Below are 27,042 nucleotides of genomic sequence, written 5' to 3'. Positions count from 1 at the left end.
CTCTGGTTTACAATAATATGGTCAGAGTGTACTATTTAATCATAGGTTTGGAATCGTAATAGCTGCACATCAAGCAACAGCAGCAACTTTATTTATCCTTCATCTTATCAACGGGGTGATGGATTATATGAGCTGTGCTTATCGTGTCCCTCCAGTACTGAGGTCTTCCCAGGCAACATAACACACACATTTTTCATTGCAGTAAAACCAGTTATTGTCATTTTATTACACATTCTGAAGGGGCATTAGAGAAGCGTGTCGTATCTTCTATTTCATGGAATTGAACTTTGTGAAGCATTGCAGAGGTGAGGTGTATGTGTGGGGTGGAAGTTCACTTGGGCGAGTTTGGGCGGAGGCGGGGCGGGGATAAACACAATCAATCGTCCACTTACCACGCGATTTCCATTTATTTCCATTCCATTTGTTTTTATTTATTCTTTTGTGGGATGTGGGTGGCACTGGCATTTATTGCCCATCCCTAATTGCCCTTGAACTGGCTGGCTTGCTGGGGTAGGCCTTTTCAGAGGGCATTTGAGAGTCGACTACATTGCTGTGGATCTGGAGTCACATGAGGCCAGGTCGGATAAGGATGGCAGATTTCCTAGTGGGTTTTTACTTCAATCGGCGATGGTCCTCTTTAGACTTTTAAGTACAGATTTTTACTAAATTCAAATTCCACCATCTGCCCTGGTGGGACTTGAACCCAGGTCCCCAAAGCATTACCCTGTGTCGCTGGATTACTAGTCCAGTGGCAATCCCACTAAACCACCTCCCTCGTCAATGGAGTCGAATTATTGATGTCAATTAGCTGAATATGAGCCAACGAAGAGAGCTTGCAGCAAATATATCACCCAAGAAGGTGGGGGTGGAAGGCTAAGGGGAAGGTGGGGGTGAAAGGCTAAGGGGAAGGTGGGGGTGAAAGATTAAGGGAAAGGTGGGGGGTGAAAGGCTAAGGGGAAGGTGGGGGTGAAAGGTTAAGGGGAAGGTGGGGGTGAAAGGTTAAGGGGAAGATGGGGGTAAAAGGTTAAGGGGAAGGTGGGGGTGAAAGACTAAAGGGAAGGTGGGGGAGAAAGGTTAAGGGGAAGGTGGGGGTGAAAGGTTAAGGGGAAGCTGCAGGGAGGACAATGGGAGTAGGGGGCTGGGGGAAATGATGGCCACGGAGCAGCCGGTATTTTGATCCCCTAATTGGCAAATCAAGAGGTGATCAGGTTCTCCCTGGTTCAACAGCACAGAATGACTCATTCCGTGACCTTTCAAACCAGCTCTGGGTCCTCGTCTGGCTCATCCCAAACTCCATCTTCTCCCGCTGAAGCATGCCATTCTTCCCCCTCCTCCAGCAGAACCCCCCTCCCTCCCGCTGCTGCACTATGTTGTACAGGATGCAGCAGGCCACCATGATTCACAAGACTCTCTGGGGGCAGGTTTGAGGTGTCCCACTGAAACGGTCCAGGCAACTGAAACACATTTTTAACACACTGCTGGTTGCTTAGTGAGCATCGTTATAATGGTTCTCTGCCTCGGTCTGAGGCCTCTGCACAAGCATCATCAGCCATGGCCTCAGTGGGTAGGCCTTGTCACCCACTAGCCAGCCTGAGGGCGCCTCAAAGGGGCTGGGAACCTCTGAGTGCGCCAGAATGTGAGCATTGCGCATGCTGCCTGGGCATTGTGCGCAGACATATATGATGTGCAGCTGGTGATCACACACCAACTGCACGTTCAGGGAGTGGAGCCCCTTCCTGTTAATGAAGGGTACTGTCGGGCCAGTGCTCTGAGGGTGACATGTTTGCCATCAATGACTTCCTGGGCTGGAGGCACGCCAGCGATGGCAGAAAATCCAGAATCCCGAGCATCCTGGCGGCCCTAGCCCAGGTTAGATAGATGCCCAAGCACCTGACACCTCAGATACACCTTTGCATGGACGTCTGCAAAATCCTGCGCCGGTTCCGCTCGAGCCCTGGAACAAGCCAGAGGGCAGCCGTCCACTTGACGTCATCAGGAGCGGGTGTCCTCCTGTTAACCTTCAAGGTGCCATCTGGCACAGGTGGTGCACGGGCTCCTTGGTGAGGCGGAGCCGATGGTAGCGCATGCGGCCTGGCAACTCCTCAATGGCTGTACGCCAAGGAAGGTTCCAGCGACCACTGGTGCATTTGTCCTTTGTGTGAGGTTAGCTCTGTTAATCCCCTGCTATGGAGCTGTGCTTGATTACACTGTTGATACATGAGGGTTTCCAGATGGGCAGTGTCAATGGACCTCTACATGATCAGGTGATCAGGAGAACTCAGAGCATTTCAAGGATACAGGAAGCAGTCAACAGTTTCGGGAATCAGGAGCCTGTAAGTAACACCAAAGGGGTGAGTTGCGGTTTTTATACAGCAGCAATGGGAGGTTCAGCCACAGCACCATGACCCCGAGGGGGGTACCCCGATCCTGGGGTGGGGGGGGCATCCCGAGTCCGCACCGTTGCCACCAAGTCAGCCGCCACTAGTCCCAGAGCTCCAGGCACACAACCCCTAGCAAGCCCGAAGACAATGAAAGAGGTACCTACCTCCCTCCCCTCTGCAAAGGCCATGGTGCCAGGACCCCATTTTCAAATCACGCCCACGTGAGTCCCGGGTGGGCGGGGTGGAACATAACAGGAGGGGTGGAGGTTAATGCAAAGAAGCTGTTTGCATGTTCCTGCCGGCACGGGGCAGGAATCTCGCTTTGACCGGCAGGTCGGGACTGGAGACTGGGTACGGTCTGCCACCCAGCTGTGGTCCCGTTTTTCGGCCGACGACAAATTCTCCGCCCGATCGGGATTCCCAATCTCAGCAGCTGGGGAAGGAGAATTGACATTTCTTCGAGCTTACATCAAGCATTTGTTTAAGAAGAGCATGTTTAATAATTTACACGGTGAGCTCGATTGCCCCAAACTGCTTTACTGTGTCTTCTATCTCCTCATACAACCCTGGATATTGAAGATAGCTGATCACAAGACTCACATGGCAACTGTGATCTATCTTTCGGGAATTATAAACCCCCCCCACAACATAACAACCTTTCTCGACTGACAACACATTCTAATGCATAAATAATGGCCTGATTTCTACATCCGGTATCAGTGTTGACCACCCTTTTGCGATATAGTCGTGTGGTGAACCACTGTAATAGGAGATGTAAGGTAGGACCTGCACTACAGGTTCGCCGGTAGCTCCTGTCGGCTGGCTCCGCCCAGGGAGAACTGTATAAATATGCATGACCTCCAGTGCCCTGCCATTTCGCCAGCTGCAGCAGGAGGCCACGCACCTGACTGTAATAAAGCCACAGTTGTACCCAACTTTAGTCTTTGTGCAATTGATCGTGCATCAAGTCGTATACTTGTACCAATGACAGGATCCTTGCAAACTGTTCAACTAATGTCATCAGCAATGGAGGGGAACTCACCTGCTTCTGAAAAGAAAAATTTCTCTCTCCACTGTACGAGTTTGGCAGAAGTCGCTATCGGAAGACCTGCCCAGAAAATCGTAGGAAGGGAAGTAAGTAACTTTTTGTCAGGTCGAAAATAGGGTGCCAACCCAGATCGGAAGATTTGTGCCACCTCGTGTATTTTCAGTTCTTCCTCTACTTCCTCCCTTAGAGGACGGAACACCAGATGAAGCCTGCTGCAAATTGGTCTTGTGTTCCGCTGGACCTGTACGCCAGCTTTATTTCCTTGAATCAGTTTGCTGCTTTCACTGGACACCTCAGGGTACTTGGCAATCACGTCATCTTGGATTGGGAATATCCCTTCTCAGCCGAAACCTCATCCCAATTCAGCTTAAGTGCTGTTAACCAGTTTCTTCCTAATAAGGCTGGTTTTTCACCCTTCATTACAATGATGGGCAATTTTGCACGTTGCTCCTTATATGTGACTAGAACCAACACACTTCCCATTATGGAGATTTTTCGCACCATAACTTTGTAATTCTATGCGTGATTTCTTCAGCGATTCAGGAATCACTCTGATGTCTCCGTGTCACCCTCCATGTTTATTGGAGCTCCAGGCAACATTAATTGGACTGCAAAACCCTCCAAATGTCCATTGGATATTCTCGTGTTTCGGATCGTGTGGGTCTCAACCAACTGCTCTTCAACCTGGTGTTGCTCAATCACCACATGCAGTGACTGCGATTTCCTCCAGTGTTCTTTCCGTATACATTCTTTCGACATGCCTTGGCAAGATGACTGCTCCTCTTACATGTGCAACACTCGATCTTCAGAAATGGTCAATTCTGTGCACAATGTTGGCCTAAGCACCGGTAGCAGGATGTTTCATAACCTCCGCTACAACTAATTACTATCGTTCGGGCCTTCTGCTTACACAGCTACAACTTATTTACTTTGGCAGATGACTGGCAGTTGTTTTTTTAAAAATTTAGAGTATCCAATTCATTTTTTCCAATTAAGGGGCAATTTAGCGTGGCCAATCCACCTACCCTGCATATCTTTTGGGTTGTGGGGGCTAAACCCACGCAAACACGGAGAGAATGTGCAAACTCCACACGGACAGTGACCCAGAGCCGGGATCGAACCTGGGACCTCGGCGGCGTGAGGCAGCAGGGCTAGCCCACTGTGCCACCATGCTACCCAACTGGCAGTTGTTAACTTTGACCTTTTTCCCGAGCCACATTCTGCCATGTCCCTGGACAGTGCTGTTTGGCAAGCTATGTTGAAAGTTAACTTTGGCAATGTCATCCTCTTACTGTGAATGCATTCACTTATTAAATTGATAAATCTGTCCCACAGTGCTCTCTCTCTTGAAATCCACCGAACTCACAACGTACGGACAGCTTTCTCAAAACCGCAATCAAGTCTTCCAATGTCGCCACTGGGCAACTGATCCATGGTTTCAAACGGGTAGCTTTCTGCAATTTTATAAAATCTGTTTTACAGGATGTGGGCATTGCTGGCTTGGCCAGCATCTATTGCCCATCCCTAACTGCCCTTGATTTCAGAGGCCATTTGAGAGCCAACAACATTGCTGTGGATCTGGAGTCAGATGTAGGCCAGACCAGGTAAAGGTGGAAGATTTCCTTCCCGAAAGGTGAACCAGGTGGGCTTTTACAAAAATCAAAGTGGTTTCATGATTATCATTAGACTTTTAAATTCCAATTTTTTAATGGAATTCAAATTCCACCATCTGCCGTAGATTTGAACTTGAGTCCCCCCAGATCTTTCCCGAGGCCTCTGGAATACTAGTCCAGTGACAATACCACTGACTACGCCACTGCATCCCCTAAAATCAACTAAATCTTACAATTTATCTTGATCGGGTATAACATTATCATCGCTTTGCTGGCTGGCTCACTCACTCTCAGTACAGATGGAATCTCTCAAAGTCACCCTGAAGGTTCCTAGGATTCATCTCCCACAGGCTGTCCTGGTAATAAGGGATACAAGGCTTAAGGGACATGGGATAAACAGGGACAATCCCTTAAAATATCAGCCTGCCCAGGACTGCTTGAAATGCAAGAGGCATTTGGAAAAGTGACTATTGTATAAGGAAAGGCAACGCAGTAGATGTTGTGTATATAGGTTTTCAAAAGGTTTTTCCTAATGTCTTGCAAGAGTCAGGTCAGCAAAATCCCAGGACAAAAAAGTTGGCTGATAGATTAGAAGGAAAGAGAACAAATAGATATGATTGGTTCTGAATCAGAAAGGGCTAGAAATCTTCAATAGCTTGTCTCTGTCGTGCTGCTCAATCTTTGTATAAAATGTCTGTCAGCGACATGTCTTTTGGCTTCGCAAGGGTGAGCAAATTCTTGAGTGTTGCATCGACTCCTGGGTCTACTTCATCGGAAATATTTCCCCATTCCTTTTCCCACTGATTGATTAAAAATCTGGATTATCAAGAACATCAAAGTTATTATCAGCAGTGAAAAATATCTCCAGCCACTTCATATACACATCAAAATAATCAGTCACAATTATTTCCTGCCAGTTGCCCAATAATTCCCGTTGATGGGACCATTTTCGTAAGTCAGTCCACTCATGTTTACAAACAACCTTTCCATGAACACTAGATTTTTAAAACTATTTCTTAGCAAAGAAAACCCCCACAATCCCTCTCCTGGTTTGCTGGACGGTTGTTCAACCAATTATGTTCAGCTAGGATCATCCACCACCCCACCTCATTGTCAGATTGTGATATCTTTATGGGACGGAAAAGAGACAGCACGTGGAGCTCCAAGTACCCAACTGAAACTAGTTTATTCCGGTTTGACTATATATACACAGACGTTCCGAAATGGCCACAAGATGTTGGTGCTAATATGCTATTACAAAGGCATTTCATAATGTACCATCCAAGGAGAATGGCAGCCTCTGCAAATGGCAGGGAAGTTGCTCTGCCACCAACGTTACAAAATCACCTTTAATTCAGGCCTTGGCAATCCAATTCGGCTACCTGCCTTTGTGAAGTGGCAGCCGTTCCTGATTCCAGCCCATTCCTGGGAAATATTCCCAGTAATGCGAATGTTCATCACAAAACAGCTCCCTATTATTTTCCTGTTCCGCCTCACCACCCCCAACCTCCATACCTCCTACCATGGAGCTGAAAGTATCCAAAATGGGCACCAATCACTTAATGGAACAATGCAGTGACATAGGAATTTGGAGCTAGGTATTTACCAGGAGCCTTGGGACTCTGACATCAGGATCGAATGGGAGCCTCAAGTCCCCAGCTCAGCACCTAACTACCGGGAGGTAGAAGCCTAAGTAGTTGCTGCTAAACATATGGACAGACTCTAGATGCTGTCTACAGAATGACCTGTCAGTCTTTGAGGAATGCAGATTGTGTAACTTGCTATAATGAAATCAATACAATGTGCATAACATAAGGATACTGCTCAGACAAATTCAATAGGTCCATACATAACAATGAGATATGTATTTTAAAAAATCATTGTTACATTGAAAGGTGTATCAAAGTGCAGGAGACAGCAGGAATGGAATGTTTTGATGACTATCAGTGTTAGGGATTCATTGGTACAAAGTCCCTTTTTTCAGTCATTTATTTCCAGGGTATTGTCTTCGCTGACTCAGCCAGCATTTGTTGCCGACGCCTGTTTTCCCTTGAGAAGGTGGTGATGAGCTGCCTTTTAGAACCACTGCAGTCTCTTAGGTGTAGGTACACCACAGTGCTGTTAGGGAGGGAGTTCTGGGATTTTGACACAGAGACACTGAAGGAACAGTGATATATTTCCAAGTCAGGATGGTGAGTGACTTGGAGAGGAACTTCCAGGCGGTAGTGTTCCCAGGCATACGCTGCCCTTGTCCTTCTAGCTGGTAGTGGTCATGGGTTTAGAAGACCCTATGGAGGCTTGGTGAGTCCCTGTAGTCGGTACTCACGGCTGCCACTGTGCGTCAGTGGTGGAGGAAATGAATATTTATGGAAGGGGTGCCAATCAAGTGGGCTGCTGTATCCTGGATGCCGTCGCGCTTCTCGAGTACTGTTGGAGCCGCACTCATCCAGGTAAGTGGAACATATTCCATTAAATGAAAATCGCTTATTGTCACAAGTAGGCTTCAAGTGAAGTTACTGTGAAAAGCCCCTAGTCGCCACATTCCAGCGCCTGTTCGGGGAGGCTGTTACGGGAATCGAACCGTGCTGCTGGCCTGCCTTGGTCTGCTTTCAAAGCCAGCAATTTAGCCCTGTGCTAAACAGCCCCTTGCATGAAATGAAAATCGCTTATTGTCACAAGTAGGCTTCAAATGAAGTTACTGTGAAAAGCCCCTAGTCGCCACATTCCGGTTCCTGTTCGGGGAGGCTGGTAGGGGAATTGAACCGTGCTGCTGGCCTGCCTTGGTCTGCTTTCAAAGCCAGCGATTTAGCCCAGTGTGCTAAACAGCCCCTGACTTGTGCCTTGTAGGTAGTACACAGGCTTTGGTGAGTTACTCACTGCAGGATTCCTGGCTTCTGACCTGCTCTTGTAGCCACAGTATTTGTATAGCTAGTCCAAGTCAGTTTCTGGTTAAAGGTAATCCCCAGGATTTTTTTTTAATTTAGAGCACCCATTTTTTTTTCCCCAATTAAGGGGCAATTTAGCGTGGCCAATTCACCAACGCAGACACGGGGAGAATGTGCAAATTCCATGCGGACAATGACCCGAGCCATGATCGAACCCAGGTCCTCGAGGCCGTGAGGCGGCAGTGCTACCCACAGCGACACCGTGCTGCCCCTAAACTGCAGGATGTTGACAGTGGGAGATTCAGTGATGGTAATGCCATTGAATGGCAAGTGGTGATGATTTTATTCTCTCTTATTGGAGATGATCATTGTCTGGCACTTGTGTGGTGAATGTTACTTGCAACTTGTAAGCCCAAGCCTGGATATTGTCCAAGACTTGCTGCATTTGCGAACATCAGCGAAAATCCCCACATCTGACCTTATGTTGGAAGGAAGGTCATTGATGAAGCAGCTGAAGATAGTTGGGTCTAGGACACTACCCTGAGGAACTCCTGCTGTGATGTCCCGGGACTGAGGTGATTGACCTCCAATAACCACAACTATCTTCCTTTGTATGACTCCAACCAGTGTAGAGTTTCCCCCTTGATTCCCATTGACATCAGTTTTGCTAGGGCTCATTGATCCCATCATCAATCAAATGCTGCCTTGAAGCCAATGGCAGTCACCCTCACCTCACCTCTGGCATTCAGCTCTTTTGTCTATGTTTGAACCAAGGCTGTAATGAGGGCAGGAACTGAGTGACCCTTGTGGAACCCATACTGAGCGTCAGTGAGCAGGTTATTGCTGAGTAAGTACCACTTAATAGCACTGTTGATGATCCCTTCCATCATTTTACTGTTGATTGAGAGTAGACCGATAGGGGGGTAATTGGCCAGGTTGGCTTTGTCCTGCTTTTTGTGTACAGGACAAACCTGGGCAGTTTTCCATATTAGATGTCAGTGTTGTTGCTGTACTAAATTGGCTTGGGGCACAGCAATTTTTGGACCACAAGTATTCAGTACTATTGCCGGAATATTGGATTGGTCCTGTGCCTTTCTCCATTTCTTAATATCTCGCGGGGTGAATCATATTGGCTGAAGACTGGCATATATAATGCCGGAGACCTCTGGAGGGGACCGAGATGGATCATCCACTTCGCACTTCTGGCTGAAGATTGTGTTTAGCACACTGGGCTAAATCGCTGGCTTTGAAAGCAGACCAAGGCAGACCAGCAGCACGGTTCAATTCCCGTACCAGCCTCCCCGAACAGGCGCCGGAATGTGGCGACTAGGGGCTTTTCACAGTAACTTCATTGAAGCCTACTTGTGACAATAAGCGATTTTCATTTCATTTCATTTCACATGCCTCTGCCTTATCTTTTGTACAGATGAGCTGGGCTCCTCCATCACTGAGGATGAGGATATTTGTGGAGTCTCCTCCTCCAGTGAGTGGTTTAATTGTCCACCACCATTCACAGCTGGATGTGGCAGGACTGAGGAGCTTAGATCTGATCCGTGGTTGTGGGCCCGCTTAGCTCTGCCTATTACTTGTTGCCTATCCTGTTTGGCTCACAAGTAGTCCGGTAGCGTAGTTTCGCCAGGTTGACATCTCATTTTTCAGTCTGCCTGGTGTTGCTCCTGGCATGCTCTCCTGCACTCTGCATTGAACCAGGAATGATCCCCTGGCTTGGTGATAATGGTAGAGTGGGGGATAGGCTGGGCCATGAGGTTACAAATGGTAGCTGAGTATAATTCTGCTGCTGCTGATGGCCCACAGCGATTCATGGATGCCCAGTCCTGAGTTGCAAGATCTGTTCTGAATCTTTCCCATTTAGCACGATGGTAGTGTCACACAACATGGTAGCACAAGTGGATAGCACTGTGGCTTCACAGAGCCAGGGTCCCAAGTTCGATTCCCCGCTGGATCACTGTCTATGCGGAGTCTGCACGTTCTCCCCGTGTCTGCGTGGGTTTCCTCCGGGGGCTCCGGTTTCCTCCCACAGTCCAAAGACGTGCAGGTTAGGTGGATTGGCCATGACAAATTGCCCTTAGTGACCAAAAAGGTTAGGAGGGGTTATTCTGTCATGGCGATAGGGTGTAAGTGAGGGCTTAAGTGGGTCGGTGTAGACTCGATGGGCCGAATGGCCTCCTTCTGCACTGTATGTTCTATGTCTATGTAAAACATGATGGAGGGTATCTCAATGTGAAGATGGGACTTTGTCTCCACAAGAACTGTGTGGTGGTCACTCCTACCAATTCTGATATGGACAGATGCATCTGCAGCAGGCAGGTTGGTGAATGTGAGGTCCAGAATGTTTTTCCCTCGGGTTGGTTCCCTCACCATCTGTTGCAGACCCAATCTGGCAGTTATGTCCTTTAGGACCCAGCTGACTTGGCCAGTAATGGTCCTACTGAGCCAGCCTTGGTGATGGCCATTGAAGTCCTCCACCCAGATGACATTCTGTGCCCTTTCCACCTTCAGTGCTTCTTCCAAGTGGTGTTCACCGTGGAAGAGTACTTATTCATCAGCTGAGGATGGATGGTACATGGTAATCAGCTGGAGGCTTCCTTGCCCATTTCGATCAGTTGCCATGAGACTTCATAGGGTCCAGACTCAATGTTGAGGATTCCCAGAGCAACTCCTTCACTACAGTATACCACTGTGCCACCTCCTCTGCTGGGTCGGTTCTGCTGGTGGGACAGGACATACCCAGGAGTGGTGATGGTGGTGTCTGGGACACTGTAAGGTTTGATTCCAGGAGTATGACTATGTCCGGCTGTTGCTTGACTAGTCTGTGAGAAAGCTCTCCCAATTTTGGCACAAGCTCCCAGATGTTAGTCAGGAGGACTTGGCAGGGTCGACAGGGCTGGGTTTGACGTTGTTGTTTACAGTGCTTAAGTCGATGTCGCGTGGTCTATCAGGTTTGTTTCCTCTTATTTTCTTATAAATTTTGCGTACCCAATTCATTTTTTTCCAATTAAGGGGCAATTTAGCGTGGCCAATCCACCTACCCTGCACATTTTGGGTTGTGGGAGCGAAACCCACGCAAACACGGGGAGAGTGTGCAAACTCCACACAGACAGTGACCCAGAGCCGGGATTGAAACTGGGACCTCGGCGCCGTGAGGCAGCAGTGCTAACCACTGCACCACCGTGCTGCCCCTTGTTTCCTTTCAGACTTTGTAGCGGTTTGATTACAACTGAGTGGCTTGCTGAGCCATTTCAGAGGGCATTTAAGAGTCAGCCACATTGCTCTGGGTCTGGAGTCACATGTAGGGTGAGGGTGGTAGATTTCCTTCCCTCAAAGGAAGCAGCTGTTTTTTTTTTAACCACAATCGACAATGGTTTCATGGTCATCATTAGACTCCGCCTTTTTATCTGTAAGAGGGTATTGAGATTCTAAAACCTTTCTCGAGGAAGCTGGATAATCACATTTCTAGAGTTTTCTTTTCCTTTACTGACCCTGAGGATTTTTTTTTTCTGCCTTTCCAAAGAGATTACATGGTCGCTATTCCCTTAATCCCTCCTATTTGGGGATGGGGCAGTGGGGAAGGGAGAGGAGGGGGGATGTGAGGAAGGAAAAAGAAAGCGTTCAGTCAACGATGCTTTGAACATCATGGTCTGGCTGGATGGGTTATGGATGGATGGATGGATTTGTTTATTGTCAAGTGTACCGAGGTACAGTGAAAAGTAGTTTTCTACGAGCAGCTCAACAGATCATTAAGTACATGGAAAGAATAGGGAATAAAAGAAAATACATAATAGGGCAACACAAGGTTTACAATGTAACTATATAAGTACCGGCATCGGATGAAGCATACAGGGGTGTAGTGTTAATGAGGTTAGTCCATAAGAGGGTCATTTAGGAGTCTGGTAACAGCCGGGACAAAACTGTTTTTGAGTCTGTTCGTGCGTGTTCTCAGACTTCTGTATCTCCTGCCCGATGAAAGAAGTTGGAAGAGTGAGTGAGCCAGGTGGGAGGGGTCTTTGATTATGCTGCCCGCTTTCCCCAGGCAGCGGGAGGTGTAGATGGAGTCAATGGATGGGAGGCAGGTTCGTGTGATGGACTGGGTGGTGTTCACGACTCTCTGAAGTTTCTTGCGGTCCTGGGCCGAGCAGTTGCCATACCAGGCTGCGATGCAGCCCGATAGGATGCTTTCTGTGGTGCACCTGTAAAAGTTGGTAAGAGTTAATGTGGACAATTTTATATGTTCATAAAAAGGCACCATTACATTGTTAGTCACAACTAGTGGAGCAATGGTGGTATGCTATAGATCTCTCAGGGAATCCTACTTGCTGTAGCAACATGCATGTTTAGTCTGGAACCCAGAATAATGATGGTAGTGGCTCCAAGTTGATGGCTTGCCACCACTTTCTCAAGGGTAATTAGGGACAGGCAATGAATGCTGGCCTAACATTCCCTTCGGGGGGGCATGGTAGCACAATGGTTATCACTGTTGCTTCACAGCAGCAGGGACCCCGGTTTGATCCCCGGCTTGGGTCACTGTCTGTGCAGAGTCTGCACATTCTCCCCGTGTCTGCGTGGGTTTCCTCCGGGTGCTCCGGTTTCCTCCCACAGTCCAAAGATGTGTGGGTTCGGTGGATTGGTCACGCTAAAATTGCCCCGTGGTGTCCAAACGTTAGGTGGAGTTGCTGGTTACGGGGATAAGGTGGAGGTGTGGGCTTAGGTAGGGTGCTCTTTCAGGTGCCGATGGGCTGAATGGCCTCCTTCTGCATTGTAAATCCTACAATCTATGAGCCATCAATGCCCATGGCCCATGAAAGATGCCTGTCCCGCACATGACAGACCAGGGATCCACCGCCTGCCTTTGGCATGTTCACAGGAAAAATCAACCTGTTTGGCTGGATTATGAACGCACCTTCCTTGGCCAACAAATAATGGGATTGGACTTGAACCTGCAGCTTCTGATTCAGAGGCAGGATGGGATTCTAACCATTGCACCACAAGACTGCCTAGTAAGTGGAGACAGGAAGAACATTGGCATAAATTGTACAGAACCCTTTTCTAATGCGTTAATTTGTCATAAAGAATATAATTTACTGTTTTCACTTCATTTGTTTACACTGAAGAAACCTTTTATATGCGTATAATGTTTGTCCAATGTTTTAAAAAATTGCTTTCCCTTCAGGTCCATGAATGTGGCACCAAGATTCCCAGCTTCCTCTGGCCCCTGTACAGCCAATTTCCTCTTCCTTTTCTGATGCCAATTCACACTACAGCCTACAGAGCCAGAACATGTTTCAGTTGAAACCTGACAATGGGGCACTTCAATTGAGACATCTGCAGTGTAACTTAATTAGGAAATAACTTTGTCAGTGTTGTGTTATGCTTCTTCATGTAGCATAAGCTGCTTCCTCGATGTATACTCTGACAAAGGAAGGTTCAGACTTGGAGATAGGTTTAACACATTTATTGAACAGTTAACAATTCTCCTACTTGATTTCGACTCTCCTGCTAATCTTACTATAGTAACTCAGTCTAACTAACCAGTCTGCTCTAATCCATGCGGTGGGTGTGATGCTTCCTGATCTGCCCCTGTTTCTCTGAGTGTCGCCTACGGAAAAGAGGAAGAGCATATGTGCCCTGTCCTTTTATATGGGTAGCCCCCTTGTGGTCGTGTCACCTCTGGGTGTGTCTTGACTGCCCATTGATCGTGTCCTATCTTACTGACCTATTGGTTGAATGTCTGTGTGTCATGATGTCTCTGGTGCTCCCTCTAGTGTTTACCTAGTTGCAGTGTACCTACATTAACCCCTTGCGTATTTACAGTGACGCATATCACCACAGTCAGGTTGATTGAAAGATTTGTATTTCATCCAATTCCATGTATGTTTATATTAGTTCCAATTCATAAACCTAATCATTCAAAAGAAGTAGCTTACAAGGATGTACTTACAAATTTTGCAGCTTGTCCTCACAAAGTCCAATGTTTCACTTAGGTAATCTCGGAGCAGAAATTTCCAAAGATGTGCCGGTTAGGTGGGGTTGCGGGGAGTGGGCCGAGGTGAGGTGCTCTTTCAACGGGTCGGTGCAGACTTGATGGGCCGAATGGCCTTCTTCTGCAGTGTAGGGATTCTATGGAAATGTAAAACAAAATGCTGAAATTAGTTGACCAAACATTCCCTCAGTACTTTTAAGCCTTATATTTGAGAAAACGTACAAATTGTCCAGTCAAAGTGTGCACGTCCATTTGCGTGTAATGAAGGTCCCAGAGCGACTGTACCATTTTACATTCAGGGCTCTACGCTGAACCAAACTTAGCAAAATGGAGCTGTATAAAATTACCCACATTGTAACATTACACTTGGCTGTTTCGAAGGCATACTTTCTGATGTAGTACATACCTCAGATCACACAGAACCATCTCCCAAACTGCACTGACAGCAAAACCAGCCCGTACCCTCAGTGCCACTGTTGCTTAGCAACCTGCAGATGCTAGCTTATCTCTGGGAGTTCAAAGTCATCCTTTTTTTTTTAAATTGGCGTTTATATGCTTGCGCTTGAGGATGATCTGACTTTTTTTTCAAATCACTGGGCTTAGGGAGGGAGGGAATGGGTCAATTAAAAAATATTTTGAAACATGTGTTAAGGGCAGCTTTCCAATCCTGGTTTCCTCATTCCCTCACATCACTTCGAAGTGTTCAGCTCATACGTTCCTCAATCATTTAAAAACTCAGAACGCCACCCACTAGCATAAATCGTTCCATCGGAGGGCCTCAAGATTAGAGAGCACTTTGCCTGCCCCAGTTTTCCCTTCTTCTGACAGTTTGCAGCCTTTTAAAGAGCAAGTTCCTTGTCTTTTGATTGCTGCTTGAGGTCAGCACCTGGACTTGCCTCAGTGGTGGTGTCACCGCCTCGGTTGGAAGGGTCAGGGTCCAAGCCCCCACCCTCTCCTCCCCTCAAGGAGCATGAGCACATTAGACAATTCATTGCAGTACCGAGGACTTTTCTGCAAAGCCTTTTGAATGAAATGTTAAACCAAGTCTCCATTTTCTCTCTAAAAGCCCCCCCCCCCCACCGCACCCCCCACGCCTCCATTTTGTGCAGCAGGTGGGGGTAATCCTCCTGTATCTCTCCTTCAAACCTGCTCACCCAGAATATTTGCTCATTTTATTTCAATGTTGTCCGTGAGACCTTATCGTATACAGACTGACGGCTTGTATTTACCTACAAACGGAATATGAGTTTTGAAAGTAATCACCGAATCAGAGGCTGGAATTTTCTGTTGCTCAGGAGGGCACATGCCCAACCCGGAAGCACATGAACTCGTGGGAGAAGATATTGGGCGCACATCCTGACCTCGTCACCCACCCGCACAATATTTCGGTTGTCTAGCGTGCACGAGAGTTGGAAGTGCGCCCACCCAAAGTCAAGCAGGCAATTTGGCCCATTTTGGGGCCAATTGGGTGTACTTTTTTGGCTGGCGAATGGGCTGATTGCCCAGGCGGCTTTTACGTTTTCACGGCAACCTCGATCCAGGGGTGGGATGAACTGTCAGGGCTGAAATTAAATTTTAAAACGTGCCTGTGGACTGAGGTGTGTATGATTGTGCTGTCACGCGGGGCACTGCCAAACAGTTCAGCTGAATTTCGGCCTCATCTCCTGCATCTTCTGTGTCATCCGGATACAAGGCCCGGCCTCGACGCTGACGTCCAACTCGAGCGGGGTGCTGGCCTTCCTGCTGTCTGTGGGGATGCCCAGACAGGTGTCCACACGTTGCACACGGGCTGAAGACGCCTTCTGACGAATCGGGGGATGGCGCATGCCTCGGTGGCCGGCTTTTCGCCCAGTGGCCAGAGTCGCAGCGGCTTTCGGTCTGGGTCGCGGGGATACCAGGTGAGGGGCGACGCCCTAAAACGTTCACCTCCATACCCTGTAGGTCTTCGACGCTGCGTTCCACACTTTCCTGAGACAGGGAGATCAGTAGGGCGACACGGTGGCACAACAGTTAGCACTGCTGCTTCACAGCTCCAGGGACCCGGGTTCAATTCCGGCCTTGGGTTATTGTCTGTGTGGGAGTTTGCACTTTCTCCCAGAATCTGTGTGGGTTTCCTCCGGGTGCTCCTCCCACTGCCCAGGTTAGGTGGATTGGCCATGCTAAATAGCCCCTTAGTGTCCAAATGGTTAGGTTGGGTTACTGGGTTACGGGGATAGGGTGGAAGCTTGGCCTAACCAGGGTGCTCTTTCCAAAGGCCGGTGCAGACTCGATGGGCCGAATGGCCTCCTTCTGCACTGTAAATTTTACGATTCTATGATTATTTATAGCACCTGCTGACAAGTCAGGGAGATGTCGGCCGAAAGCATTTTCTGAGTCTCCATGTTATTAACACTGCAGACGAAACAATCTCGAGCATAATGAACGAAACAGTTCCACACTCACAAAACTCGGCTATCTTCCATAACCGAGATACAAACTCAGTGATGGGCGTCTCTTTGAACGATTATCCGCGGTGTTGGGTTAACATGTTGTGCTACAAGTGTCACGAGCTGATCGAATGTTTGCGTATTCAACATCACGGGGTGCGTGAGATTCCGGATCACCCCAAACGTATGTGGTCCACAGGCCATCAGTAGTGCGACCGTCTGGAGCTCGTTCTCCGTGATATTGTTGACCGGGATGAAATAACGCATTCGTTCAGCAAATTGGTTCCAGTCTTCAACACCTGCGTCAAATGTATCCACCCACCCAAACAGAGGCATGGCGAATCAAAGAAACCCAAACCCGGGTCCAGAAAATCGTCGCAGTGACTCAGTTGAGCAGGTCGCAGCGTCAACAGCAAACCAGTTTTCTCCTTGTCGCCAATTTAATAAGGACACGGGAGCCCACAGTGAGTAAAATAAGAAACAAAGTTTATTTATAAGAACAATATGTATTCTACCCGGTAGACCCCTCACGGGTTAATTGGACAGTCAAATGCTCTTTCGTAGGGTTGATGAGTCAAGTACTAGGGGACATAAGTTTAAAGTGTATGGGGGAAAGTTTAGAACAGATGTGAGAGGCAAGCTTTTCACACAGAGGTTGGTAAATATATGGAACGTGCTGCCTGGGGAGGTGGTGGGAACAGGTACGAAAGGACATTTAAGGGACATCGAGACACATATATGAATAGGGTGGGAATGGAAGGATACGGACTCCGTAAGTGCAGACGGTTTTTGTTTAGGCAGGTACCATGGTCGGCGCAGGCTTCGAGGGCCGAAGGGCCTGTTCCTGTGCTGTATTGTGCTTTGTTCTTTGGGTTCTCTTCTGGTCGGTACCCTACTGGCTGTACCTTTTATACAGTGATTAACGGGATACTCCGCCCCTGGAGGGGGAGCTTGTACTCTGCGTAACTGAAATTCTTCATCCTGAAACCATTCTTGTGAATCTTTTCTGCACTGTATCTAATGCTTTCACAGCGCTCCTAAAACGTGGACACCCGAACTGGAAACAATACTGTAGTTGAGTCCAGATCAGTGTTTCATACAAGCAGGACGGCACGTGGCATGGTGGTCAGCACTGCTGCCTCAGGGCACCAGGGCCTCAGGCTCAATTCCGGCCTTGAGTGGCTTGGCTGTGTGGAGTTTGCACTTTCTCCCCGTGTCAGCGTGGGTTTCCTGGGAATGCTCCAATTTTCTCCCACAGTATAAAGATGTGCAGGTTAGGTTGATTGGCTAACTTGCCCCTTAGGGTCCAAAGATGTGCAGGTTACAGGGATAAGGCCGGGGGGGGGGGGGGGGAATGGGCCTACATAGGGTACCTTTTGAGAGGATCAAAGCAGACTCAATGGACCAAATGGTCTCCTTCAGACCTGTAGGGATTCTATGAAGAATCTTCGAAGCTCACTGTGTTTCTGTCTCCGGTGGGTAGATACAGGTTTAACCACATGCCCTCAGGTATTCCTACTGGTAATGAGGTCTTCCACCAGCCCATGGAACAGCTCTTTACAGGGCAACTTTGTGAAATCATTGTGGTGAACCACTGCAATAGGAGATGTAAGGTAGGACCTGCACTACAGGTTCGCCGGTAGCTCCTGCCGGCTGGCTCCGCCCAGGGAGAACTGTATAAATATGCATGAACTCCAGTGCCCTGCCATTTCGCCAGCTGCAGCAGGAGGCCACGCACCTGACTGTAATAAAGCCACAGTTGTACCCAACTTTAGTCTTTCTGCAATTGATCGTGCATCAATTTATTACAGTCCAATTTTCCACAGAATGGATATCCGAATTAAGCCCGATCGCCTGCAGCTGGATCCGCACTCGCCCGCCAGGAAAGACTTTACTCACTGGCTAGCATGTTTCGAGGCTTACATCAACGCAGCGGACCCCGCGCCAACGGAGGCTCAGAAGATAAATGTCCTGTACTCCAGACTGAGCTCCAGCGTGTTCCCGTTGATCCAAGACGCCACGAATTACACAAAAGCAATGGAACTCCTCAAAGAACACTACGCACGGACACGCTCTTCGCCAGGCATGTACTCGCCACCCGCTCGCAACTACCTGGTGAGTCCATCGAAGACGTCTGGCGGGCCCTAATTCCACTCGTCCGGGACTGACTGTCAGGCCGTCGCGGCCGCTGAACACTCGAATCTCCTCATGCGCGATGCCATCGTGACGGGGATTGCGTTGGACCGCATCCGAGAATGATTGCTGGAAGGGGCCTCGCTCAAACTGGCGGAGACGAAAACCTTGGCACTCTCCATGACGGTCGCATCCCGTAATGTACAATCGTACCTCTCCCGCCGCACTGCCCACCCTTCTTGTCCTTCCTACCCCTCCTGGACCCCGCCGACGACCTCCTCAGCCGGGGTCCTTCTTTCGCAATACGCCTGCGCCGGACGCCGATCCGCGCATCCCGGGGGTCTCGCTGCTACTTCTGAGGTCAGCAGAAGCACCCCCACCAACGCTGCCCGGCCCGCACTGCCGTTTGTAAAGCCTGCAGTAAAAAGGGCCACTTCACGGCTGTGTGCCAGGCCCACGCAGTCGCTGCGATCGTGCCCGCTATCGCCCCTCCCCCACGCCAGCCGCACAATGGGAGCCGCCATCTTCTCCTCCCGGGTCCATGTGCGACCAATGGACGCCGCCATCTTGTTCCCCTTCGGCCATGGGCGCCACCATCTTGTCCCCCACAGAGTCTCCAGACATCCCGACATCGGAACCGCACATGCTCACCACCTGAAGCATCCGATGGCTACCCGCAGCTCGCTTCGATGACACTGGACCAATCTCGCTCGCACAACCTGGCCACCATGTCGACGACGGTGAAAATCAACGGCCACGCGACCTCGTGCCTGCAGGACTCCGGGAGCACCGAAAGCTTTGTTCACCCAGATACGGTAAGGCGCTGCTCCCTCGCAGTCCACCCTGCCAATCAAAGGATCTCCCTAGCCTCCAGGTCCCACTCCGTCCCGAACCGAGGCTTTTGTACAGTCACCCTCACGGTCCAGGGCGTAGAATTTAGTAACTTGCGCCTCTATGTCCTTCCTAATCTCTGCGCTGCACTCCTGTTGGGCCTGGACTTCCAGTGCAACCTCCAGAGCCTCACCCTCAAATTCGGCGTGCCCTTACCCCCCCCTTACCGTTTGCGGCCTTGCGACCCTCAAGGTCGATCCCCCCTCCCTTTTTGCCAATCTAACTGTGGATTGCAAGCCCGTTGCCACCAGGAGCAGACGGTACAGCACCCAGGACAAGACCTTCATCAGGTCCGAAGTCCAGCGGCTGTTTTTTGTTTATTCTCCTCCTTTTTCACATTTTCTCCCACATTTACACCCATCAACAATAAACAATAATCAACAAGATATGTCAATCCCCATAACAACGATTCCATCCGCCCACCAACCCCCAAACATCAGCCCGCATGTTTACATAAACAAATGACAAAAAGGAATCAGGGATTACCTGTAGTCACCCTTAATCTACACGGCTCTCCACCCCCCCACCCCCCCACCCACCCCCCCAACCAACGCCATCCAGCCTCTAAGAGAGTACCGTACATGATATCCCAAAGTTGTACCCCCCCTCCCAAGTCTCCAGCTCCTCCCGTCCACTGCCTCTTGTAAAACTCCTCCTCCCAACCTCGGTTCCCTCCCCCCAACTTTCCACATCGGCTAGACCACTCGGACCCTGTTCTGTCAGGCTCCGATGGCCGCAGCCCCTCCCCCCCACCTCACTCCCCTTCACTGGCCGGCTTAAACTGGCCAGCGTGGAGGCCCCCGCCCGGGTCCCTTTCCCCCTTGCCTGGCCCTAGGAAAGCCCAAAGATCCCCTTTTAGCACACAAACCCCGCATATCCACCTACACCCCAGAGCCCTCATTTCGAGTGAAAGTCCCGTCCCTTCCCTTGTCCAAATATATGCAACATTGGCTCCTTTAGCCCATACACCCGCACGCAGTGATACAAAATAAAAAGAAGAAAATAGTCATGAGGTTACATCGGCCATGACCATTCCTCAATTTCTCAGTTCTGCCACAGTCCTTCTGCTTTCGCAAACTCCTCCGCTGCTTCCGCCGTTCCAAAATAAAAGTCCCTGAGCTTGTAAGTCACCCTCAGCTTCGCTGGATATACAATGCCGCATTGCACCTTGCCAATGTGCAGTGCCCTCTTCACCCGGTTGAAGGCAGCCCGCCTCCTCGCCAGCTCCACCGTAAAGTCCTGGTATACACGTATACCAGCTCCAGCCCACTGCACCACCCGCTTCTGCTTGGCCCAGCTCAGGACCTTCTCCTTCACCCTGTACCTACGGAAGCACAGAGTCACTGCCCTTGGCGGCTCACTCGCCTTGGTACAGGCCTCCACGACCGATGAGCCCGATCCAGTTCATATCGGGAGGGATCCTCCCCCTCCCCCAGTAATTTTGCCAGCATCGCGGCAAAATACTCAGTCGGCTTCGGTCCTTCAACTCCTTCGGGCAGCCCCACGACACTCAAATTCTGTCGCCTGGATCTATTTTCCAGGTCTTCCATTTTTCCTCGCAGATTCTTGTTCGTGTCCATCACCTTCCGCATCTCCTTCCCCATCGAGGCAAGTTGATCACCGTGCTGCAATAATGTCTCCTCCACTTCCTTCAGCGCCTCCCCTTGCTCTCGCACCTCCGCCACTGCGCTCGCCACCGCCGTCATCACCGGGGAAACCGCCTCCTCCACCAGCACATTCAAAACCTCCCTCATCTCCTTCCTCACCGTCTCCATACATTTCTCAATCTGCGCCAACTGCTTTTGGAATTCCGCAGCCATCACCTTAGTTATTTCTTCAGCCGTGAGCACTGCGGCCTCCCCTGGTGCTCCAGCCTCAATTTTCTTTGTTGACCCTGCGGTGACCTTTCCCCTCTCCAACGGACTTTCAGCCGCTTTTTCCCCGGCCGTTTTTTTGGTGTTTTTCGACATCCTTCTTCTCCAGGCGCTATCTCCCGTCTTTTACTGCCGTCGCTGGCCCTAGGACCGGGCGTTACTCCCCGAAAATGCCGTTCCCGAACGGGAGCCCTCCAATGTGCGGCTGCCTCCCGCCCACCGTCACCGGAAGTCCGTCCAGTGGCTGTTTAAGGACGGTATTATCGAGGTCAGCAACAGCCCCTGGAGAGCCCAAGTGGTAGTGGTTAAAACTGGGGAGAAACACAGGATGGTCGTGGACTACAGCCAGACCATCAATCAGTACACGCAGCTCGACACGTACCCCCTCCCATGCATGTCTGATATGGTCAATCAGATTGCGTAGTACCAGGTCTTCTCAACAATTGACCTGAAATCCGCCTACCACCAGCCCCCCATCCGGAAGTCGGACCAGCCATACACTGCCTTCGAGGCGGATGGTCGCCTCTATCACTTCCTTAGGGTCCCTTTCGGTGTCACAAATGGGGACTCGGTCTTCCAAAGAGAGATGGACCGAATGGTCGACCAGTACGGTTTGCGGGCCACCTTTCCGTACTTAGATAATGTCACCATCTGCGGCCATGACCAGCAGGACCACGATGCCAACCTCGATAAATTCCTCCGCACTGCCACTCTTCTCAACCTGACCTCTTACAAAGAGAAGTGTGTGTTCAGCACGACCCGGTTAGCCATTCTCGACTATGTAGTCCAAAACAGACTTCTCGGGACCGACCCCGACCGCATGCACCCCTTCATGGAACTTCCTCTCCCCCACTGCCCCAAACCCCTCAAACGCTGCCTGGGGTTCTTTTCCTACTACGCCCAGTGGGTCCCAAACTATGCGGACAAGACCCGCCCACTCATTCAGTCCACACAATTCCCCCTTGCGGCCGAGGCACAACATGCTTTCGCCCGCATCAGAGCAGACATCGCCAAGGCCGGGATGCGCACAGTGGAGGAGTCACTGCCTTTCTAAGTAGAAAGCGACGCTTCAGACGTCGCCCTTGCCGCCCTCAATCAGGCAGGCAGGCCCGTGGCATTCTTTTCCCGCACCCTTCTTGCCTCTGGAATTCGACACGCATCCGTTGAGAAGGAGGCCCAAGCTATCGTTGAAGCTGTGCGGCATTGGAGGCATTACCTGGCCGGTAAGAGATCCACTCTCCTTACGGACCAACAACACACAGCGGGGCAAGATCAAAAATGATAAAATCTTGCGGTGGAGAATCAAGCTCTCCACCTATAATTACGAGATCTTGTATCGCCCCGGTAAACTCAACGAGCCCACAGACGCCCTCTCCCGAGGTACATGTCCCAGCGCAAAAGTGGACCAACTCCGTGCCCTACACGACAGCCTTTGTCACCCGGGGGTCACTCGATTGTACCATCTGGTCAAAGCTCGCAATTTGCCCTACTCCGGCGAGGAAGTAAGGACAGTCACCAGGGACTGCTAGGTCTGTGCGGAATGCAAGCCGCACTTCTACCGGCCGTACCGTGCGCGCCTGGTGAAGGCTTCTCGCCCCTTTGAATGCCTCAGCGTGGATTTCAAAGGGCCCCCCCCCCCTCCACCGACCGTAACACGTACATTCTCAGTGTGGTCGATGAGTACTCCAGATTCCCCTTCGGCACCCCATGCCCCGATATGACGTCTGCCACCGTCATCAAGGCCCTCAGTACCATCTTCACTCTGTTCGGTTTCCCCGCCTACATCCACAGTGACAGGGGATCCTCATTCATGAGCGATGAGCTGTGTCAGTTCCTGCTCAGCAGGGGGATAGCCTCCAGCAGGACGACCAGCTACAACCCCCGGGGAAACGGGCAAGTAGAACGGGAGAATGGGACAGTTTGGAGGCCGTCCAGCTGGTCCTACGGTCCAGGAACCTCCCAGCCTCTCGCTGGCAGGAGGTCCTCCCTGACGCTCTGCATTCCATCCGGTCACTACTGTGCACCGCCACTAATAACACACCCCATGAACGTGTTTTTACCTTCTCCAGGAAGTCCACATCCGGGGTGTCGCTCCCGACTTGGTTTGCTGCTCCAGGACCGGTCCTTCTCCGTGGGCACATCCGACTCCACAAGGCGGACCACTTGGTCGACAGGGTTCACCTGCTCCACGCCAACCTTCAATATGCCTATGTTGAGTTCCCCGACGGCCACCAAGATACTGTCTCACTCAGGGGCCTGGCACCGTCAGGTTCCACCCCCCCCCCCCCCCCACCAATGCACCCCCCCCCCACCTCCCACCACGCCGCCAATATTGACCCCACCAGACCACCCACCCCTCCCCTTTTCCGCACAAGAGGATGAAGAGGACTTCGGCACGCTCCCGGAGTTCCCCGATGACTGGCCAGCATCAGCACCGCCACCACCGCCATCGGTGCCACCTCCATCACCGCCAGCACCGACTTCGCCGCCGCCATTACGCCGCTCCCAACGAAGCACCAAAGCACCGGACTGGCTGAACCTTTGACGGACTACGGACCGTCAACATGGACTTTTCTTTCCCTACCACTGTACATAAGTCCACTAATTGTATATAGTTTTACGTCATCCCCGCCGGACTCATTTTTAACAGGGGGTGAATGTGCTGAACCATTGTAATAGGAGATGTAAGGTAGGACCTGCACTACAGGTTCGCCGGTAGCTCCTGCCGGCTGGCTCCTCCCACGGAGAACTGTATAAATATGTATGACCTCCAGTGCCCTGCCATTTCGCCAGCTGCAGCAGGAGGCCACACATCTGACTGTAATAAAGCCACAGTTGTACCCAACTTTAGTCTTTCTGCAATTGATCGTGCATCAATCATCATTGATAACATGCTGGTTTAGGAGGTTGTACAATGCAGGAAAATGATACACATATGCACTTGGCCCTCAACAGAATCAGAACCATTCAGTTGAAGGTAAACTCTGTTAAATACAGATTCACGATCAGCCATGTCTCCTATTTGGGCCACCTGCTTACCACCAATGGTGTGAAGCCAGACCCCGGATGAGGTAACAGCTATATGGCAAATGTCCACTCCTGAGGACAAGCTTGCCCTGCAGTGTTTCCTCGGCATGATGAAGTATCTATCAAAGTTCATTCCCTGTTAGAGCAACGTAACTGCACCCCTCTGTCAACTTCTCCACCAGGATGTAGAACGATGTTGGCAGGAGCACCGTAATGCTGCATTCAACAAACTCAACAGCCTCTTCATTGTTACAATACTTCAATGTCCGAGCACCTCTACTCTTATTAGCAGATGCCTCTCAGCACAGACTCAGAGCAGAGTGCACTCAGACCAGTGCTTTTGCATCAAGAGCTCTCACTGACACTGAAACTCACTGTACTCAGGTCAAGAAGGAGCCCCTTGCCCTAGTCTTCGCATGTGAGAAATTTTGGATGATGCTCAAGATCCAACACTACAACCTCAGTGTGATCTACAAGGGCAGCATGGTAGCATAGTGGTTAGCACAATTGCTTCACAGTACCAGGGCCAGAGGTTTGATTCCCGCTTGGGTCACTGTCTGTGCGGAGTCTGCACGTTCTCCCCGTGTGTGCGTGGGTTTCCTCCGGGTGCTCCGGTTTCCTCCCACAGTCTAAAGATATGCAGGTTAGGTGGATTGGCCATGCTAAATTGCCCTTAGTGTCTAAAATTGCCCTTAGTGTTGGGTGGGTTATGGGGATAGGGTGGAGGTGTGGGCTTGGGTAGGCTGCCCTTTCCAAGAGCCGGTGCAGACTCGATGGGCTGAATGGCCTCCTTCTGCACTGTAAATTCTATGATATAAGCGTGGTAAGGAAGTATACTTTGCCGATACTCTCTCCATGGCTAAGTTACCCACCACTAAGAATGCAGATCATGAGGAGGACATTGATATTATGACAATTCAAGTGCAGCTGTCCCACAGAATTGAGGAACTCAAAGCAGTCCAACAAGCAAATCTCACGGAGGCAGGCCCGTGATGTCATCATGACAGGATGGCTCATGACATCAAAAGAACCTCCCCACGAATTCTGCACTTTTTACATCATTAGGGAGGATTTCATTGTGCAAGATGGAATAGGAGACAACATTTGGTCCTTATTGATTCATTTTCCGGCTGGTATGAAGTTGATTACTTGCCCGACATGAAGAGCACCACAGAAATTGGAAAGCTGAAGAGACACGTTGCTGTTGAGTCTTTAAATCAATCCAAACAAGTAGGAATTCTATTTGCCTGGCATGGTTTGAGCACCATCTTCCTTAGGGATGCATCCCACTTCACTCAGTCCAGAAAGCTTATACCTGTCGGAAAAGGTTAACTTCAGTACTGTTAATAAAAAGAGACATGCTGTCGAAGTTTCCTGTCTTGCACTCCTCAGGGCAGCCACGAGAATACAAAATTTAAAAGGGAACAACAACTTATACCACATGAGGAAAAGGTGCTGATCGGTTGACAAGTCCACTCTGATTGGTCAAGTGTTGCCATGCAAAATGCACCAGGGAACGTTTGTACTCGCATGCTTTTAATTTTTAAAAAGACATTGGGATAAACAAGCTAGCGCTGATGGAATATTAATTGTTGCTCCCTTGACTCCCTTTCTGCTATATATATCCTCTCCTCCACCCCATACTGTGTTCTAAGTGCAAACGTATTTAATATACGAGAGGCATCAATCCCATAGCAATAATAGCCGACCTGTCAGTAAAGGCATTCTTACAGTTTGAGATAGATTGCAACATCTTTTTAATTTGATACATGTTGTTGCTCTTCATAAGGTGTTATATGTTCGAATATGACTAATAACTCAAGGATTCCTTTCCCTTATTTCAAGGTGCATTATGTTAGTGACAATATAGTTAGATATGTTGTTTTCTTAGTTTAAGGATTCCCTATCATCAGGATATATTGTTGGAACGATTTGCTCCATTTCTTTATGTTTGAATTATGCAAAATGCAAAGCTTAGATGCTTATTCCTACTTCTGTTTACAATTTATTTTTGAAATGTTCGTCATAATGGCAGAGCAACATTTATTGTCCATCGCTAACTAATAATGGTGTGTCTTCGTGGTGAAGATGCTTCCACAATGGTATTGAGTGAGAGATTCCAGACTCTAGTCTAATGATGGGGGAGAAACATCAATATATGTCCAAATGAAGGTGGTGTGTGACCTCAAGGAGAAATTGATGGTGTCCCCACAATACTGCTGCACTCACCTCTTCTCCGCGGTAGAGGCTGCAGGAGAGGAAAATGCAGATAGGTAACCATGGAAGCTTGCTGCGGTGCATCTGGTATATATTGTACCCACAGTCCACCAGTCACTGAGTGGGGGGGGGGGGGGGGGGGTGTTATTGGCAGGGGCGCCAATCAAGTGAAGTGTTTGGTCCTGTCCAGTATTGAATTGCCACTGCACCCATCCAGGCAAATGGTGAGCATTTCACCACAAGCAAAACGTGGAGGGGTCCATGATTAATCGCTGCCCCAGAGTACAAAAAAACTCTAACTTGTCCGTGTAGTGACAGTGTTATGGTTGGCCAACATAATTTCTTGACAATAGAGATCCCCAGGATATTTATCATGGAGGATTTGCTGATGACGGTGCCAATTTTGTTTGACCATGTGTTTGTTTATGTAGCGCACAAAGACTCCGTGAGACGAATAGAGTGAAGTCGATGAGGCTTTATTAAGCGTGTCTGTTCCCCCGCAGCTCGATAGTAAACTGGCCTGCGGGGGAAGACTGCGGCTTCTTATAC

Source organism: Scyliorhinus torazame, chromosome 16 (genome assembly GCF_047496885.1).
Source record: "Scyliorhinus torazame isolate Kashiwa2021f chromosome 16, sScyTor2.1, whole genome shotgun sequence".
NCBI classification, from domain to species: domain Eukaryota; kingdom Metazoa; phylum Chordata; class Chondrichthyes; order Carcharhiniformes; family Scyliorhinidae; genus Scyliorhinus; species Scyliorhinus torazame.
Note: the sequence above shows the minus strand (reverse complement) of the source record.